The sequence below is a fragment of the Lotus japonicus genome, chromosome 5, assembly GCF_012489685.1.
Source record: "Lotus japonicus ecotype B-129 chromosome 5, LjGifu_v1.2".
Lineage (NCBI taxonomy): Eukaryota > Viridiplantae > Streptophyta > Magnoliopsida > Fabales > Fabaceae > Lotus > Lotus japonicus.
The window spans coordinates 5,154,176-5,161,004 of NC_080045.1; the positions used below are offsets into that span (position 1 = coordinate 5,154,176).

The 6,829-nt window shown below is 31.6% G+C and overlaps 1 long non-coding RNA gene across 2 annotated transcripts; it reads left to right on the top strand.

Annotated features, from left to right (window-relative positions):
• The first annotated feature begins 1,045 nt into the window (after window positions 1-1,045).
• LOC130718903 (uncharacterized) lies at window positions 1,046-3,910 on the top strand. Of its 2 annotated transcripts, none has more exons than XR_009012883.1 (6): window positions 1,046-1,378; window positions 1,543-1,786; window positions 2,557-2,730; window positions 2,817-2,911; window positions 3,022-3,269; window positions 3,377-3,910. It is a non-coding gene; the product is annotated as an uncharacterized LOC130718903 (long non-coding RNA). The 2 variants fall into 2 exon arrangements; XR_009012884.1 differs by having other exon boundaries at window positions 2,817-2,895.
• The last annotated feature ends 2,919 nt before the right edge of the window (window positions 3,911-6,829 follow it).

Genomic DNA, 6,829 nt, shown 5'->3' on the forward strand with positions numbered 1-6,829 from the left:
TTTACATTCAATGTTAATTATTTGTTCAAATGATATTCAATTGAGAGTTATTTAAAAATATTATCATAGCTAGGACTTGAAGACATGACCTAGAGGGAGGAAAGCTAATCCAAATTTCCACTACACCACTTTGCTTCTTGTTAGGAAGAATGGATATTATTATATATATATGATATACTAAGGTTATATTTTAAATTATTATAATTTTTTAATATAAACCGAGTCAAGCAATCGAACCAATGAACCAATGGTTGAACCATTGACTCATTGACCAAGTGCCTCGACCGAGTCGATCATGGTTCGAGTCTGATAACACTGGATATACGCGACATGTTTGTGGTGGTTTATTCATAAGCTGTATAATTTATTTTAAAAATAAGTTGTTGTTTGTGGCAGTCAACAACCGCAACAAATTAAATCTATAGCTTAAAATGTGGTGTACATCAATCAATACCGATTTTCTGATTTTTTATGGAAAATTAATCAATGAATAGAAATATATAAATTAGTGACACCTCAAAATTAAATGTCATATTTACTAACTGAGAAAAAATGTAAGAGATGAATTTTTCAAAGCTTATCGACTAAATTAAATTAGTCCATTTGAATACAGTCTAAACTCTAAAGGACATTTTTCAAAGCTTATCAACTAAAAAATATATAACAGAATCAACCATAAGTGTTACAAGTTCCATATGTAAATTCAAACACGAGTTAATTTAATTGCTTGTTTATGTTTATATAGTGTGTGTTTAGGTTTATCTTATCTCACACACATCTATCTATCTATCTATCTATCTATCTATCTATCTATCTATCTATCTATCTATCTATACTATATATAAAAGCAAAGTTTCTACAGTCTTGGGGGCAAATAATTCGTTCAACAATTTATTCTAAAAACTATGAAAGTTGGGCATGGATATTTTTGTAAAAATGCATTTTATTTCACTTAGATTGAATCTCAGTCATTCATTCACAAAGATTTGGGTTTTTAATTGCATGAGTTTCACTATTCCATTCCATTCCATCTGAAACGCTTCTGCTTACCCAAAAAAAAAATTCTGAAACGCTTCTTACTAACGTTTTTCTTTTGTTTCTTTTCTCCTTCGCTGCACCGTTTCTCTCTAGGGTTTCCAAATTGACAGAGAGGCCGAGACTGTGATCCTGTGTGTTTCAATGTTAGAGCCACTCTAACGTTTGTTCTTCCTTGACGTTTCCAGCATCGTTTGGCAGTTCTATAAAACCTTTGTCATCTTTCTTCCCCAATTGATGCTGATATGATCCTTCTTCACATGGTTATAGTCAGATTTGACACTGCGGCATCTTCATCCCTTTCCTCTGAAGCTCACCTGTCATGTTCTATTATGTTCCAAAGGTAAGTACATTCACCACCTTTCTATTTGCTTTCCCATTAAAGGAGTGGTTTTTTCTTCTTCTTTTTCAGTTTTGAATCTATTTGGTTACACACATGTGGTTTGTGCTGTTATTTTTAATTATTCAACCTCTTCATTATATCTTCTCTTCTCATGAAAATTTTAGAGGATCTGGACCAAAAAAGGAAAGATCAGAAGGAGGTTCTTTTGAGCTGTTTCACCCCTCTCTCTATTGCTACGGTTGGTTTGTTACCAACAATTTCGCTTCCATGGTTACAATATCTTAGGGGGCGTTTGTTTCACGGATTGGAAAAGGATTCCCGGGAATGTTTGGGCCGGAATCTACATTCCAGTGTTTGGTAGCAGATTTGAAAAAAATATACCCGGTCACAAGAGGAAATTGGTTGCAGGTACTTTTATGACTCTAATTTATATCCTTCACAGTGCCTTCATTTTGAAATTTTTGAGTATCTTTTTCTCTCATGAAAAATCTGTTTTCTATCTTTGAACTATTCTGCATCCCTTTTCTACTTGGCAAATAAAAAGAATTATAGTGCTTCTTTTTGTTTCCCCAATTTTATTGCTTGCAATTTCTACCATTACTACAATTAACTCTCAGCAAGCAATTTTTTTGTGTGATAATTAGCTTTAAGGGTTGAAGTTTAATTTCAATGCCGGTTTTAATTTAACATTGGACCTTTTTTTTGTTACTTTAGCTGATAAATAATAAATAATAATTGAGGTGATTTAGATGGCAGTATGATTCAAGAACTTCTAGCTAAGAATTATTGGATTTCAATATGATCTCTTTATGCACATGTAATTATATGCATTGGCTTTCATTGGCACTTAGGGTCTGGAGTTTGATATTTTAAAGCTAGAATTCTTTCATGTATTGTTGTTTCTAATAATTAGCATTACTATTCAGTTTGAAGTGAAAATATGTCCGGGGTGACTTGATCATTTAATATGTACAGGGTCATAAAAATGGCTAGGTGCACTGCCATTTTTAGTCTTAATTTTTCCCTCTCCCTTTTGATGTTTACATCCATTTCCTTCTTATTTGGGAAGGATGACTTGGTCCATCACAATAGTTAGCGAGCAGTTTTTTTTCTCTGTCATGTGCTGAAGTTATATTTTGATTTGCTTATATTTTTTTTCTCTTGAACATTATTCTTAGAAATAGAAGCTTTGGTTGCCCCTTTACATCTTGAAGTTTTCCTTACTATCACCGGCAGATCTTTTATTTTGAGGTCCACATCAATCTATCACATTAACACCCCTAAGTACCCAACCAAGACCCCATTGACACACCAAACCCTAATTGGTTTCCGCTCTCTTTCAACTCAAGTGGGTATGATCAATTTCCCTTATTTTTCTCAATGTTTTTTTTCTTCTTGGATTGTTTTGTTAGATTTATAGACCTATGTAATGTTGCAGTTCATAACCAGATGTTGAGTGTGAAGGATATCCAAAAGATCACCAAGGAATGAAGATGGTTGCTGCCTTCAAGCTACAAGTATGTTTAATGATAGGTCAGATAGGAGTCCTGTGATTTATAAGAAGAAACAGGAGCCAGATTTTTGTTTGTTTGTCGCTTTAATTTTGTGTTTGTGTACCTTAAGTGTGCATTTTTTTGGAACAGGGATGGTGAGACCATTAATAGAACCCAAAGTTACAAAAAGGTGGCATTTGCTTACCCTGAAAACCCGAAGAGCTGCAAGATGATGGAAGAACCCTTTAACATGGACAAGCTAGAATCTTATTTTGGTGGGAAGAATACAGTTGGATTTAACTATCAAGCTTATGCTGCCTTTTTTCCATGCTTCCGCTGCTGTTGAGTGCAAGTTAATTTTGTTACCTGGATGCTTTCATTTTAATTTCCCCTTTACGGTATGCGCTTTCATTCATTAACATGATTATTGATATGAAATTAGGTTTTTCCTTAGATTTAAAATTATGTTGTGAGTACTTCTAACTACCATTTTTGTTTTGTTTAGGCTGTTACCATTGTTGATTGTTTTGGTGTGTGTTCAATATTGTGAAGTCAAGTAAGATGACGCAGCAAAAGAGAGAGCTATAGAAAGTAGACTTTGACCTCCATGTTTGATGTTTGGTTAGATTTGAGTTGTCACCTTGAAGTTGTTTATGAGTGATCGGACTATACCATTCAGGATATGAGTTTTTGACGTAGAAAGTGGTTTGCCATTATCACCATTCCCATTTTCATCAGGAACTTCATTTGACTATTTCATTGACTTCCTTGGTATTAAGAGAGTCAAGTCATCTTTCTGAGCACAATAGGATTTTGTAGTTCGGTGTCTGGATTATTATGTAAAATTTTCACAAAACCATACTACCATTAAGATAACATGATGTTTTTCAAACATTTTCTCAGTGAGATGAAATTATGAGAAGAACAAACATAAGGGACATATCCAAATATAAAAATCATGATAGTGACATAATTTACAGTATATAGGTTTAGATTCTTGGTCCCAACGTGTATGTACTCAAGGGGAGATAGCTAAGTGATGGAATCCCAAGGCGATTTTAGTGAAGGTTACAATTGAATAATAAAGATACACAAATTAATAAATTAATATTTTTTAATATGTTTTTAGAAATATTCGTCAGGTACTAACTTGTCACTACCTCTCTTATGAGAACTTCTCTATTTCTGCCCACCCATGTGTCTTTTTGTTTTGTTTTAATTTAACTAAAGGCTATATTGTGTTAAAAAAAATAAAAAACTAAAGGCTATGTAACACCATTAAGCTATTAAAAAAATTGAAACTGATGTCAATTAATACGTAGGGGTTGTGCACAATTATTAATGTGCAAATTATTTTATTAAATTAAAACATAGGAGAGTTAGCAAAGTGATGGAATCCCATGGAGATTTCATTTCGGTGAAGGTTACAATTGAATAATAAAGATACTCAAATTAATAAATTAATATTTTTGTTCTTAAAAATATTCTTCAAGTACTAACTTACCACTACCTTTTATGAGAGTAACTTTTTAACTTCTATAATTTACCCACCCATATGTCTTTTTGTTTTTTTTAACTAAAGGTTATGTGACACCATTAAGTCTATTAAAAAAATTGAAACTGATGTCAATTAATACGTAGGGATTGGGCACAATTATTAATGTGCAAATGATTTTATTAAATTAAAACATAGGAGAGTTAACAAAGTGATGAAATCCCAAGGGGAATTGAATGAAGTTTACAATTGAATAATAAGGGTACATAAGTTAATAAATTTAAAATTTTTAATATGTTTTTAGAAATGTTCTTCAAGTACTAACTTGCCACTACCTCTCTTATGAGAGTGATTTTTTAACTTCTCTATTTCTGCTCACCATGTGTCTTTTTTTACTTTATATATAGACATGTATTATTGCTCATATATGTTTGCTCTCATCTTATAATAGCAAACACTATATGTACATAATTTTTAAAAAAAAATATAAGTTAATAGTTATTTAAATTTAATTATGTGATAAATTAGTACTTAATAGCTTATTTAAAATTAATTTAATTCTTGCATTTTGGTTCCTTTCTTTGAAGTGAGTATCCACACTCTTGAGCTCTATATATAGACACAATAGTATGTGCATAGATATCGTCAATGCTTCTTATCTACGCCACTATCAAGGCTTCTTATCCTTGGGATCATTGTCATGTACATTACCATTTCTCCCAATAATGATAGCTTTTAAATTGATCAAACACTACTAAACCAAATAAAAATTAACCAATAAGGTCAACTATAACAATGATTCTTATTTTTAAATCATGAATATGTACTCACATTAAAAAAAAAATAAGGCTACAAACTGGAAGATCAGCTGTAGAGGTTGATGAGCTAAAAAAAAATTCAGAGTGAATATTAAGCATAGGAGATGGAAATGCAGGTAAGCAGATAAAAGATGAAACAATCATGTACATCCCTCAGGATTTTTTGATCACACATTCAGGTGATCCAATGACTTCTATTGTTAAGTCTACTTATTTGTCTTTCCTTCAAAACTACAAAGATCCAAAAAAAATTCAACACCGAGCAATTTTAGCTCCTACTAATGAGATTGTTGATAGATTGAATGAATACATGATGTCGTTGTTGCTCGGAGAAGAGATAACTTATTTGAGTGCTGATAACACATGTTTATCAGACAACAATTATGACAACCCAGATGATATCCACACACCAGAATTTGCCTAATCATCTATTAAAGCTAAAAAAAGAGCTCCGGTGATGCTTTTAAAAAACATCGACCAATCAGCTGGATTGTGCTATGGTACACGTTTGATTATTACTCAAATAGGGATATATGTTTTGGAAGGAAAGTTTATATCGGGAACAAATGCTGGAAAAAGGGTGTTCATACCAAGATTAACATTAACCTCATTTGATAAGAGAATTCCTTTCAAATTCAAAGGAGACAATTTCTATAGCACTCTCTTTTGCCATGACAATAAACTAAAGTCAGGGACAATTTTTAAAAGGGTGGGGTTATATGTTCCAAAACCGGTGTTTTCACATGGCCAATTATATGTAGCATTCTCTAGAGTCACGCATCATAAAGGATTAAATATCCTCATTTGCGATGGTGATGACATGTTGACAACAATTCTCATAGTACTTCAAATGTAGTTTACAAAGTAGTATTTCACAATGTCATATGAAGGAGATATTTTTACAAATAATGTGAAATATTACACTTTCAGTTTTATTCTCAATGAAATAATACCAAATGGAAAAAAAAACAGCTATTTTTAGCACATACATGTCAACTCCCCGTGATAAACTATTTAATAGATATAAAAATAATATTAAACTAGCATTTAAAACAACAAAAACAAAAGATAAAAACAAAATAATAACTTGAATAAACAAAAACAAATATTTGGAAAAAAGAAACAACAAAATTTATGAATTTATTGTCTAAAATACATTTATATCTTTTAATGAACAAAATATATTTTAAAAAACACATTTAACAAAAAAAACACACACACAAAAACCAAAATTTAATATCCCGTGCATCGCACGGGTAAAAAGTACTAATTTTAGATAAATTAATAGTGTTATTTAATCATAGTCAACTCTATTAGGAAGATGTTATTTAAAGTGGTGGAGTAACTTAAAGAATCCCATTTTATTTCTTTCATAGGGCTATACTCTAAAATAATGTTACCTAAAACTCGTACACTTTCCTGTTCAAATCAGTATGAAGGATAGATATTTGGGTGGAAATTTGACATTTCTATATATGACTAAATCTATATATATTTTAAGGGAGAAACTACTTGAATCCCCACCCATTACGAACCTTGAGCCACAAGTTTTGTAATCAGTCAAAAATATACATATAAAATTTGCAAGCCTTGCTGTATCTTCGCGTTGAGATCTCTATCCGCGTGCATTTTGATAGCAATTGGA